Source organism: Platalea leucorodia, assembly GCF_965183815.1.
Source record: "Platalea leucorodia genome assembly, chromosome: 4".
Lineage (NCBI taxonomy): Eukaryota > Metazoa > Chordata > Aves > Pelecaniformes > Threskiornithidae > Platalea > Platalea leucorodia.
In genome coordinates, this window is record NC_138826.1 from 30,079,788 (window position 1) to 30,094,180 (window position 14,393).

A 14,393-nucleotide genomic window follows, 5' to 3' on the forward strand; every position below is an offset into this window, starting at 1 on the left:
CTGCTACTCTGACGCGTTTCAAGCTGTGGGCTTTTTTTTTTACATAGAGCAGGTGAAGACACCCACATTGTATAAAAACTCTCTTACTTTCTTCTACATTTAAACAATAATCATGACATCAAAGCAGAAGTTAGTGACTAGAAGAACATTTAAGGATGGATCCTGCCCTCCTGAAATTATATTGAAATTATGTTCACTGTCTTACACCTCATTCTTCTGAAGAAGAATGTTATACATAGATTTAGGCTATTGCTGTCCTTTCTATGACAAAGCAAGAATAGTATTTAAGAGGTTCCCAAACTCCTAGCCAAGACCTACTATAATCCTGAAAAGCATAGCATGTGTAAAGGAAAAAAAAAAAAAAAAAAAAAAAAAACCTTAATGAGACTGTTTTTTTCTATAAAATCTGGGAAAAATTGGGTCTAAGAATCTCATCAAATGCAGTAATATATTTCACTAACTTCAATAATGTTAGCGTGATTCATACAGTGACTGGAGAACAGTCTCTGTCTTACTAAAGGCTCTACTACTGTTCTAGTAAATAAACTCTCAATAATTATTTGTGTTACAGAAAATCCCGAAGGTCTAGCCAAGATACACAACCGGTTGTGCAGGGAAAGTTTGTGTGCAACAGAATTTCACTTTGAGGCCTTCATGACCTGTACTAACAAAATGGAAAAGGAGCAGTGAAGGCACTAGCTCTTTCTGTTATGTAGCTAGGCCTCGGAGATGTCAAGAGCTTTCATGTAGGAAACATGGAACCTAGCAGAGAACTGAGCTGTAAACTGAAGTCTGCAATGTTTATGCCAGTGGGTTAAGCTTTGTAATGGACACCAAGCCTTGGGCTGGCTCGTTTGTCAGCCCTGGCCATGTGAATGAAGTTGCCTGGAGACAGAGAATCTCAAGGTAAAAGCTGGGAAGTGACTGAGCCAGGGCCACTGCAAGGAAACTACTGCCAGTCCGGGAAGTAAAAGGCCTTGCCAAAGAATGAATTTATACTGTATTGGAACTAGGGTAAAATTCCTCCTTTTGGATCAAATTTACTTTCCAATTTTAATTCAAAGTAGATGAAACTTTCATTCTCTTCAGCACAAATAATGGTTTTTCCAGATTATCCTTTTTGTTTGTTCATTGTCTGTGATTAGAAGGTCACTTCTTGAATCTTAGACTTTCTGTTAAAGGCCTGTAATAGGAGTAGAAGTGGCACTGAGGATGGAAAAAGGTTAATTCTGAGAGGAGGATCTTAGAGACATGCAATTGCACACACACAATGATCAGGTCAAAGCTTATAGATCAAATAGCAACAGACAATTTTACATTTGTACCATCTATGGCAAAAAGGTTAAACAAACCCTGTGAGGGATTCTTGATTGGACTGAATCCACCGAGTGTCCTAGAAACCAACTAATCTGTTCTATAGCACACACTGCAGGCCAAACACCTAAAAAACCAAACAAACAAAGAAAGAAAAAAAGTAGAAAGGGAAGGGGAAAAGAGAGGGAAAGGAAGGAAAACAGTAAATGCCTTCTGAAGAATCTGAGTCTCCGCCAAACAAATGCCTTCAGTGTCAGATGCAACCTGCCAGGTATTTGACACTGTATAAAAAAATGTGTTGGCAATGTACAAGAAGTAGCATTACAGATCTGATAGGCATACTGCAAAACCTGCAAGAAAAGTTATCTTTGCATTTCATAGCACTCTGACACAACTCACACACAAACAGCAGAACTGTACTTGGCATCACTTCTTGAAAATGCACTCCTTGCTGAAGAGTCAAATAGGGAAACTCCATCAGTTGCTGCTGAGAGCAATGTGTGATGAAGCCACGCAGAATGACGTACTCCTGAACGCACGCATTACATGTCCCCTCTGTATTTTGGGCTGTGTCTGCGCATGGTTAAATCTCTAGCAACTGGAGGGACTGTTAATAGGCCGAACAGATTGCAGTGTCACTGTGCCCCAAGCTCATTACTTGGGCTTGTTTTGTTAAAGCAGTGGTATTGGGCAGAGGGTTCACGAGCTGTTTCCTGAGGGCAGTGAGGCCTTACCCCTGATTCTGTGGGAGCATCAAAAGCTCTGTCTAGATGTATAGGATAGCAATGTTTTCCAGATTATTACAACAGCATTTAACTTGGGCACCATTATTACAATTACAAGGCAAAATTTTGCTTGTCTGAGGGGATAAAAGGTTGTAAGCAGAAAGCGAATTTTGTCTTGCTATACAGAAGGCACATATGATGTGCAGTTAGATGACTTTTAGTATTGCTCTGGCAAACATATCTGCTTAGTGTGTTAAAACAACGCTAGCACAAGTGGTTTAAGAATAAATGGGTAGCATTGGCTAAAATCTAGACAGCTTGGATACAGCTGCTCAGGATGATATGGATCTATGTGTTTGTGACTGCATAATGGATGTGTAAATTATGCAATGTCCCATGGTGGCAGACCATCAATACTTTTACATTTATGCGTTGATATAAAACTATAGTTTACAACCTGTCAGGATGATATGCTAACAATTTAAGTACAGAGACCTCATACAGCAAGGCAATTAGGTAAATTAAGTACATAAGCTTGAGTTTAATTTTAAGCCTGGGACCAATTACAAAGAAATCAAGAAAACTGTTTTCATGTTAAATTCTAGTCATTGCCCAGCCCTGGAAGTATTCTACAAACAGCACTGCAGTAATAGCGTACATGTCTGTGACAGGGTTTTCTGATGTGAAGGCCACCACAGCTCCTTAAATAATATGCACTAGGACAGACTCTTCTGTGTCCTGGCACTTGATGCTACCAGCTACCAGACTGACTTTTGCAGGTTAGTGGGAAATGCATGTCATCTAGATTTTCCAAACTCATGTTGGGTTGTAGACAAAAGAGTTTCTGCAGCCCTATTATCTGGCTGTCTTGTTTCCAAAGAAACATGTCTCTCATTTACTACCATTATCAGAGGCTTTTTGGTATAAGGCAAAAAAAAAAAAAAGAAAAAGTGTTATTAATCATAAATTTAGCAACACAATGCCAAAAGCAAACTGTAAAAGAATAGGAAATGCAAATGAAATCTGTCATCAACTTCTTTTCCTATCTATGCCCTGTTTTTAAAGGTATCAGTCTACTGTGGAAGCCAAGAGATCAATTCAGCAGTATTCCATCTCTGTAATAACAGCCACTGTCTTTCAGAGTATTCTTCTACCACTAGGTTTCCTCCCTTGAATTTTTGTTTTCTACTGATTGCTAGTCCTCTGTAAATAGTTAAAACCTCCCTCTGCTAACCTGGGGGCTCTCAGTCTGCTCTAGTTGTAGTTGAGCTGTATGGCTTCTGTGGGTGTATTAATAGCACACCTGTGAGCTTTGATGAGGAGGATGCCCATGTCATCTGTACAGAGGATCGTTGGAATGCTGATTAATCTACACACTTACTTTTTCCATTAAGAAAAAGTCAGTTGAACTGCATTCATAAACCAATGAAGTAGTAGATCATTCATCATAAAAGTTATTCTTGTCCTCAACATGCCACAGTTTCATTTGTCTTTTGTTTTAGTAGCATGGCTTAGAGCACTCATGATGTATTTATCAACAGTACTGCTTTTAGGGTTAGTATGTCATACAAACACTGCAGAAATACTGATTTAACGCAGTGCCTGTTGAAGGCTGAGATTTGGTTGACTAGATATTACAGTTCCAACACCAACATTTTTATAGGAAAGAAATACCCTTTTATACGCCAGATGGTGAATGTTACAGTATTTTTTTTAATCCATTACCCATGCAAAAAGGCACTAGTTCCATACACTTACTTCCACCTTTCCTTAAAACACACTATGCATCTTACAATGCTATTGGAAACCTGAGTTTTCCATCAGTTGTACAGATAGCAAACAACTGTTAATTTTGCAGGCATGCGTGCCTTGAGCTGGACATGTAGTATGAGTGGACCATATGAGCATCCAAGCAGCATCTGTGTAGTGAAATAGAACTTGTCAAGAAAGGTATGACAGTTAGAAAGTATTTAAAGCGTTTTTGAGCTGCATCTCACTTAAAACTATTCAAGTGTTAACCCCTGGACTCTTTTATCACTGGCAGTAATTATTAATAAACGAAGTTAAAGGTATATGAACAAAGCACTGTATATAATGCCCATAGTCTACAAACTAGAAAATATTTAAGACTAAAGGAACTGCTTTACAGGATACAAGAAATGTAAAAGTGGTGGAAGAGATTACTTGTCTCTCATTGTCTCACCCACTCATACACAGACTGTGCCTGACCTAATCCATTATCCTGTCATCTCTGGCATATAACAACAGAATATAATTTTTTCATTAAAAAACCAGAAATTTAAACTTCAGAGGAAACAAAATAAAAATGCATAACTTTTACTTAAAATCTCTGCCACTAGCTTGATTTGCGTTCTGCTCCTCAGGAAAAAAACATACTGTAATTTAGCTTCAGAAAAATGGCGCTTGGATTCAAATGATGGGTCAGAACTCAGCTAATTTCTGCTATGATACCACATATCTGTAAAATACTATCTAAAATATATCCATTATAAGTAGAATCTAATTAAAAGTTTAAAAATTACAATTTCTAGTACATGAAGTGGACATTTTTTTCCTATGGACAATTTTAATTTGGCCATGAATAGTATGTTCAAATACTTAATTCTGAACATACAACCTTAGAGAGTTGTTCCATCCTCCAGATATTTGTACTTAACTCTATAAGAGAATACGTTAGGAAAAAAAAAGAAAATTTCTTGAAAAGTAGAAATATCTCTTTGTGCAATTCATTATTTCAGTGCTTTCATGTGCACCTTTTCCATCATTCAGCACCCCTGTGATGAATTCCATAAAACTAACCAAGTAAAAAATAAGCTGTATTAATATATTGGAGAAAAGTTTTTGGTCTCTATATATCCATTCTTTGGGAACTAATTAAAATTGATTTTGCTGCTGTTGGTTTTTAATGCCATCCTACATTGTGACTGCTTTTTCCTATGATTATTTCATAGTTCTGAATCAAGGACCATGTAACTGGTGCCTAGTAGGGTTGACACCCATAATTTTTTGGTCATAAATATTTAGATTTTCTGAGAGAGCTTAACTTGATTTATCTATATTGAAAAAATTGATATGGTGTAGGCATCACTCAATTTGATCTAATAAGTTGTGTGGTGTTGTGTCCTAACAATCCACTAAGCTGTAATCAGTATTTGTATGCAAAGCATTGTAATTAGAGTAATTTTCTTTGCTGGTGATTCTGCACTTGAAAGAAAAAAATATTAGAATAAAAATGCAAATTCTTTATACCTCAGCATATTATACATTATTTGAATATAAAAATTGACCTTCATAGTTTCAGCAGAGGGAAGAGATTGTACTTCCTCCTGCTCTCAGTTTGAATCTGCCCTTTTTTTTTTTTTTTTTTTCTAACTATCTTTCTGGGGTTTCTTGATTTCCAGCTACCTTGATCATAGATATATCTTCTTAATGTTTTTCAAGATTCTCAGAGAGATGAGGACTTCACAATACATTTAAAACTGAGCAATCTAAGTCTCTTGTTATTTTCTAAAAATAGTGAGCATGGCCACTCGTGAGCTAACAGGTAATTCAAATTGTGTAGGAATGTCAACATTTGGCTCTTACAATAAGTCTGACTTTTATCCAATTCATTTGACTAAATTGCAAACTTCATAGAAGTTTGATAATAAAAATGTAGAATATTCTATATTGATAAGAAAGATCTCTTTAATTCAATAGACTTAGTATGAAACATCTGACTCTAAATTACTGCACTGCCATAGGAGACATTTTTGAACAATGATTTCAAAAGTGTATTATTCAGAATTTTTCTGTTTAGAATTAGTTCAAAAGGGGGGGGGGGTGTTTTGGTTTTGGTTTTTTTGTTTGTTTGTGTTGGTTTCTAAAGATAAAGAAGACCCAGTGGCAAAGGCAAGCACCTGTCACAGAGCTCACTTTCAAAGGTGACTGCCAAACCAAAAATCTTATTGTGATAAGAGAGATGACAGGACAAGAGGAATATATTTCATTAAATGATGATTCTCCTTGTCTTACTGGCTTTTAATGAAGAAAATAATTTCTAATTAAAAATCTCTCTGATTCAGTAAGTAAAGGCATGGAATGCTGTGGGGCAGGAAACCCCCATGTCGCCACTCAAAGTACTCTAGTTAGGCAGGGAAAACTTCTTCTGGCTTTATGGGGGATATCTTCCAGTGCATATCCTGAACAAGGTAGGAGGAAGTAGGTTTCCTCACTGTTTATACAACTTATTTTTCATATATTTGAAATGGATAGATAATGATAGCGGCTGAACAGCAAGCAGCACCAGCCTCAGAGAAAAACCTTTCCTCATGGAGGACACTGCTGCACCACCATGGTCTCGTGACAAGGAATGTCACATTTGTGTTGCTTCCTCTCTGCAAGACAGTGAGTACTGTCAAAATGTAATAACAATGACATCATATGATGTGCAGTACAAGTCTGTCTTATTATCACTATTTTGGTTTAGCACATTTTGCTTCAGAACTTCCTGAGCTAGTACTACACAGTGAAAATTTGTTGTCTGTTCCTACAGACAAGTAATCTCAACAGTTTCACTTTTAAACTTGAGTAGGTTCTCAGTTGGTCTGTGAAGACTGTAAGTAAAATCATGTTCCTGTTGAAATACAGAGAAGCTCTGCTATTGACCACAGCTGGGACTGGATTTCACCCTATGTTGTCAAGTTTTTGACATTTATATGCCATCGTCACTTCTTGAATCTTACGATTGCAACTAAAATGTAGCAATGTCTAAAAAGAAGGAATGTGTTTTTTCCATTTGCATAACTTCAATGATTGAACTGACTGAGCTTAACATTTCCTTCAAAGTTCCCACTTTGGCTGGCATTGCTAGCATTGAAATTACAAATATATATCTCAAAAGGAACATATTTTTAGAAAGTTTTATGAGATAGGAAATGGGGTCTTAAGATGAAAAGTGCTTTTCATCTTAGCAGTAATTTTTATCTCACTTGTGTATGTAAGCAGTGTTCTGTGGAGGAAGTCAGACTGTGTGTATGTTATTAGCTATATGTACACATTTGCCTACTTGATTTTTTTCTGACTCAATCAAAAGAAGCTTTTAGGATGAACAAGTAGGAGATGAAGCAAGGACCAGAGGCAAGACACCCTTCTGTACTTATCTCCTATGAATTAATGGTAAGACCATCACTGGGGAAGTAATTAAAATTATATCACTGCTTTATCAAAAGGATGCTTAATCATTAAAAGCTTCCTCATTTTAGAATAGAAAGGCAGCTCAGTATTTAAGGGCAGTTTGCACAAAACCAATGAATGAAGACAGTGACTCTGATGGACAGATTTACAACAACTAAGATATTCCAGAGATAATGTGAGATGCAATAGGTTTTCTGAGACCAAAGGTTATAGATTTTCTGTTCTTTGTGTACATGCCTACATATACTTTTGAATTTATATACAGCATATTTATTTTTTAGGGGCAGTTTTTGTTTAAAAAGCTGTTTGTCAAAAGCTCCTAAAGGAAAGTTTCTTGCAGGTGCCATTACAGCTTGGCCTGTTGCACAGCAGGGCTGAGAAACGGAGGATGAATTTGAGGACTCAGTTTAGAACAGCTGAGTCTAGGGCATATCCTCAAGAGCGCAGAAGTAATGAAATCTATAAGTTGATCTTTCCCTGCCTTTAGAGGGAGGGCAGCAGCACCTACAGTGCAGGTTCTTCTTCATTCATGCCATGAACACAGTTATATAAGGTAAATTTATACCATGCATTGTGCTTGCCGCCTCTTCATGCCAAAAACTAACTCAGGGTTTATCAGCTACAGCATACCTCTGCCTGATGATCACACATCTGGTTTTGGCTCAAAGTATATACAAGAATGCAGTATGTAGGGTAAAAAAGCTCAGGGATATTAATACATCTTGACTTTTAAAATGATAGAAATTCAATTAACCTTTACTTTCAGGCACCCAAATTTGTGAAAGTTAGGTTTATACAGAATTCATGCAGTTGACTGGTGATTTTAATGGAAGCAGATGATCTATAGCACTTGTGACACTGGTGCTTTATATAAGATGTCCAGATAAACATTGAAAATGAATATTTAAAGCACTCAGGTTTGAACACTCTTTTGCTGCATTGTGGATGTTGTTATCTTGTACCACATTCTAGTGTAGAAATATAGGAAGTCAAGAAATAGCAGTAGAAGCCTATACAGAGACATAAGCTTGGGGACACTCATGATTCCCTGATCACAGGTTTGGATGATCAGGGAGCTAGAGCAACAAATTTTGAAATCTTCATTTCTGGCCTTTGAGTTCTGAGTATAGATTTACCATTCTGCTGAGATTGATTCCCTGATAATAGACACATTGACTGGAGAGGTTTCCCCTTAAAATAGGTTCAGTTTCCCAAAAGAGATGAAGGGAAATGTGGATGGCTGTAGAACAAATGAATAGGTGAGCAATGTACGAAGTCTAGCCACTTAGCCTTTGTTGACAGCTGTTTTAAATAAAAATCTTAATTTTGCACAGAAAAGAGATAAGGAAATTCTGATCCTGCTTTGTGATTGGGAGCTTACATGATTTTGTTCTTGAAAAACCCATTTTATAACTGTCTTGGTTAGGGATTCCCCTGTGCATCCCAGCTGATGGTGAGAGACTCGCTTCAATTTCTGACTGCCAGAATAGCCTGGTGTGTCATGGATGTGTAATTCGGCCTTAAAATATGATTCAATAAAGTGGTTCTGTATTGTATTGCTTCTAAAACCAAGAAGATTTGCACACGAATATTTCCATGCAAAACTGAGCTGTGTGACTTTGTGTAGCAGCTCATTTGTGGCTGCTTTGGTACCAAATGGGACAAAGTCATAGAGGTTTGTTCTGCAGCCAGGGTACATATTCTTCTGTTTACTCCACAGCTTTAACATCTTCCTCTTCAAATATGTCTCTACATTTACACATACACAAACACACTTCTACATTTATATACATGCATGCATATATACTTATAAAAGCTTTGCCACTCTCCCTTTAGAACTGTTAGTGACATTAAAAATGTAATTTTGTAGGGAAAGAAAGAGTTTAAAATAAAGAAAGCCTTGTGTGACTGAAAGCTTGTTTTCTTTAGCCAACTAGCTCAGCTGGTCTGGTAAAAAAAAAAAAAAACAAAACAACAAAAAACCCAAAAAAACACAAGAGAAAACAAACTCTTTAAATAAACCTTACATCTCTTTGTTTATCATGTTTACTATTATTAAAACATCAGAGTATGCAAGGTATGTTGTTATCAGCACAATACTGTTTATTAAATATTAAATCCCTGATTATGGAACTGTAGAGAATAACTACCATGATGAGGGCTGTGCATTGATGTATTCATAGTAGACACAAAGAAATACAGTATTATGATTCAGAATTACTAGCTGGGATTTTAAATTAACTAATTCATCTCTAGTTTTCCATTGGACAAATAAATGTTAACACCTACAGTGTTAGTAAGTGGAAACGTAGACTTGTACATTGGTACTTGATTAGTTTAAGGTTGAATCGTAGGGTTTTTTTTTTAAATGTCTACTATTTTTAAAACTCTGAGGTTGAAAGTTGGGCTAATTGTTGGTAATCCTATTGCTTTCAAAATCTATTGCTTTTCAGAGTACATTCTTCCTTTTTTGGTCTTTTTTTATCACAGCTTCTAATACAATAGATTCTATATATAAAAATATCAGGCAGGTATTTACCAATTAACATTCCATCTCTTGTTCTCTTTGAAATATTTATTCGCAGCTATCTTGCTCTAGGCATTGTTTTACTTCTTATTGTCCCTCCCTAGTGTCTCTCCATTCGCAGTTAAACTGAAATACACAACAGTGATAAAAACAGGATTCTCATCTGCTTTATTTTTCAGAATTCTTTATGCTGTTTTAGGCTAGGTATAGAAAAGTTCCTCATAGTTACACAGGGGTGCTAAGAAACAGTTTAGTCTGACTCTTATGTTGATCTAAAAAAAAAGGTGTTTTTTTCTACATAGTTGAAATCCACCAAGAGGTGAAGTGCTTAGAAAATTTGAATGATTTCATGGATGTCTCAAAGCTTTAAAGATGAAAGATCCAGCTTTTCTTCCTGATTAAGCTATGAGAATGATGAGATGCTGTGGGCTTTTTCTACTTCAAAGGGTCATTCAAATATAACTCTAAGGACAGATGCCACAAAACTATTTCCATGAAGTTTGATAGAATGAATTCCTTTTGTGTTATGTGGAAGGATAAGAAGACTGTTCCTTTTGGTTTGTTCTACCTGTTGCTGTTCTGGACATTCAGGGCAGCTTTTAAAGAGGTACCTGCTAAGCCACTGAACCTCCTAAGTAGTAGGAGTCTGACATCCAAAATCACATTAATAGCATTCATTACTTTTTGATATAGTTCTCCCAGGCAATTGCCTTACATTTGATATCAATTAGGTCATATCAGGAATAAACGCTGCTTAACAGATGCACTAGGGTATGGAAATCTGGCCTCCATGGGATGGATTCTGTCCTGGAACATTGGGGACCAGCTCCTGTCAGCTGTGGGAGAGCTGGCCTGTTACAGCAGGGGAAGTATGGATCAGTGTTGCTCAGCATCGCTACCTTTGAACAATTCAAGGTTAAAAACATGAATTTCCAAACTTGTAACATAGAGATTTGAATGTCAATGGCTAATGTTGACATTTCGAATACAAGAAGCACTGTTTCAGGTTGAACTCACACAGGATGAATATAACAAACTCCCCCTAACAACAGTCCAAAGAAAACACTGATAATAGAGCTATGAAAAGCACCATTACAGAGCTTTACCAAAATGAAATGAAGGAACACACAACAACAAAGTAGTAAGGAAACATTGATTTGAATATAAGGAAATTGTGGTAAAAGAACTTATCCAAGACTTAAAAGCAAATCCATAGCTGAACTGGCTTACTCAGTCTTGGCACCCAGTCTGTACTACAATAAAACATTATGGTTAAAATAAATTTCTAGATGAATGCTAATACTATGAAGAAAATAATAATTCCAAGTTCATTTGTCTAGGATCTACACAAAATTAAGTTAATTGCTCATAGCAGTTTCTCTTGTCACTGTTTTTCTATGTGTTGAAATCGGCAGCAATATTTGACTTGATCGGTCCTTCATTTGGTCATTCTTGGCAGAGAAGCCAGTCCTTTTGGATGTAATTTAATTGCTGGGACTGATGAGGATGTTTTAATCTATCCCTGCTCCTATCAACTTTGGACTTCATGAGAGCATTAAATGTATTTTAAGTTCTACTTTTTCCATCACTATTTTATTCCTCCCTCTAATATAGATTTCCAGTGCTTCTACAGCCCTGCTTTGTCTTTGATCACTGTCATAACTTTACAAAATAATTGAAATCATTTATTTAAATATAAAAGCTCTCTTTTTAATGTAACAGCTATGATGAATGTACTATTTATCCAAAGACTGTGACAGAAAGCAATTTTATTTACCATCAAAACTAATCAAAACTGGAAAAAATCAGTACTAGTAAATAATGGCAGTTTTAGAGAAGGCAATGATTTAAGGCTTAGTTCAAAGTCATCTGGAGGTGCACTATTTGCCCTGCATTGTTACCCTTGCAGATTTACCATTTTAAAGAGCATTCATCTCTGAAACTGAAATAGGTGAAACTAATTCAGTATCTGGATGCCTCATAGTCTTTTTAAATTTGACAGTCTCTGTTACTTTGGGCTAATTTCCAGGGGAAGCTTGGAAAGAATCTGTTGGACGCTTCAGACCTGCTAGTGGAGGACCCATCACCTGGAGGCTGCTGGCACACATCCCTGCCCATCCTTGGGGCTGTCAGGGAGAGGAGGACCCAGACAAGCAGCCACCTTTCTCTCAGGTACAATTTAAGAGTTTATAACTTACCCTCTTTGCCCCTTTGGTAGCATATGGAAATCACTGTAGAAACAATAGTTTATTTGTCACCTCTCTGCAAAGACTAAAGCTTCTACAATGGGCAGCAGAACTAAAGGTATTTAAATCTTTATTCATTATTCCTTGCGACAAACTGGTAAAAGTGCGAGCATATCCAAAATGTATCTAGTCTCATGTCATGTGGCAATATCCAGAGCCAGATCATTCACCGAGCAACACCCATCGGCAGTGTTCTCTGCACTGGGCAGAAGTTACATGGGACAGCAAACAATTCTGAACAGAAAAAGGAAAATGCCAAAGTCTGAAATATAGTACATATTCCCTTTCTGCCTGATTAATTGGGATTGGGTGTACTAATTGGGATGGAAAAAGTGTAGATTTTCGGGAAAAAAATTGGAAGTGAGTCATAACAGTAAATAATTTTAACTTTCTTGTCTGTTGATGACTGATTGCTTCATAGGCTTTCTTACTTGCTGTTGTCATCATTTTGTCCTAAATCTTGGAAAGATTTGAATTTTCTTTTAGGGCTTAGCACAAGATAGAGTGCAATATACTGAAAGATTTCTGCTGACTTCATTGTGCTCTGGAGCAAGCCCTTTTGATGGCATTTTCCATATTTGCTTTCAAATATTTCTTCCTCTGGCAGCCTAAATTTATGTTCCTGATAAAAATCTCAGGGGTTACAAAGGCTTGAAGAGTAATATATGCATCTCTGTTATGTTGCAGTGGCTTCAGTATATCGCAAGGGCATTGTTAAGACTAGTCACTATATTTCTCAGTCTGAAATCACTATTAAGTGTGTTCTTAAGGGACTGATACAATACTACTAAATTCAGAATTAAAAAATTACTTTGATTTTACTCTTGCCAAACAGAATTTTTCCCACTGAAATCCTTAGAATTTACGGTCAGCTAAAAGTGGAGAATATTGAGAATTTGGCTTGATAAAAAGTGAGTCAGGCCTTTAGGATTTCAGTTATTTAGTAATAAATTCCTCCAAGAAAAGTATTCAGTTTACTAATATTTCCTGATTGAGACATGTTTTGTAGGATTTGGGGTGTGGGATTTTCTGCTAATGTCATGACGTATTTCAATTAATCATTATGAACCATGCCAAGATAAATATTTGAATTGTATATATTCATCAGCATACATTCAAGTGTAATTCTAAATATTTAGTGGCAGCCCTGGCATTTGCAAATAGGCTACACTTATTTCAAAAGCTGAGGACATGCTGATTGTTGAGGAGAAATCAGCGTACTTGCACCATGTGAAAGGATAGGTGTATTTTATCCAATTAATTTAGCCATGGGATTGTTATTCAGAGTTTATATTGCAGTGATAGAGAGCAGACTCTTCTCCTTATTACAGAATTAACTGTCACTCATCTCACACCTGTCCGAGACTGACATAATGCTAACTGGCAGCTTGCTAATGTCTCAAATGGCTGCCGTGCTTTTGAACTCCGCGGTGGATTTCTCACTTGTCGCGACTTGCACCGTTCCTCCTGGGTACCAGGCACATTCCTAACATCCTGTGTAAAAATACAAGGAGGAATACTTTGGGCTCTACATTACACACAGGTATATAGCCCAAGTCTCTTGACAACATTAGCTGAATAGAGCTTAGTCTGTTTGTCTTGCTAATGTCTATTTTAGCAATCAGAGTGCGAAAGAATACTCTAGTTCTGAGCACTGGTTAATGGGATCAGCGGAACGCTATTTATATGTTTCAGATGGAAGAAGGAACAGAGTTACATGTCAACCTCAGACAAAAAGCAAGGTTTTCCCTGACTGTGAACCAACCATTAGGGACATGTATGTTGTAGCTGAGCTGGGGATGAAAGCTAAGAGGAAGAATGAAGTAAAGAATATTCAAATGCCCTGGTTTGGGAAAATACCCCAGCAGTGTAACACCTATTGATATAACCAACCCCAATTCCAGCATCCTTTGTTTGACAAATTCTATTTTGTTTGCCACATCCAGTTGCCAAACTGCCAGAACACAGCAAGTGAGGTGGGTGCTGGAGGAACTCACAATTTCAAGAGACTGTTTGTGCTATCACCGGCTGATTGCACTATAAAGCAAAGTAACTATAGAGGTTTTGTTGCTCACAGCTTCAGATAATATTTACATGAATTAACAATTAATGTCTTCAGATATTTTGTAAAGTTGTGGAGGAAAGAAAGGCTTCTCACTGTGTGTGTATGTGGCATTGGAATATAGGCATCCCACACGCGTATTGTTTTGGTGCTGAAATGGACATGGCTCCAAAAGGGTCTTATTTTCCAGTTTTGAACTTCTGTTTCTTTTGTTGGCTATTCTGAGCATAGTTATCCTGAGATTTCTAGGACCAATCCCATGATAACAGTTAAAGAAAATCTAATTCCTTTAACTCATTTATTATATTTCACTATTTGAAAAT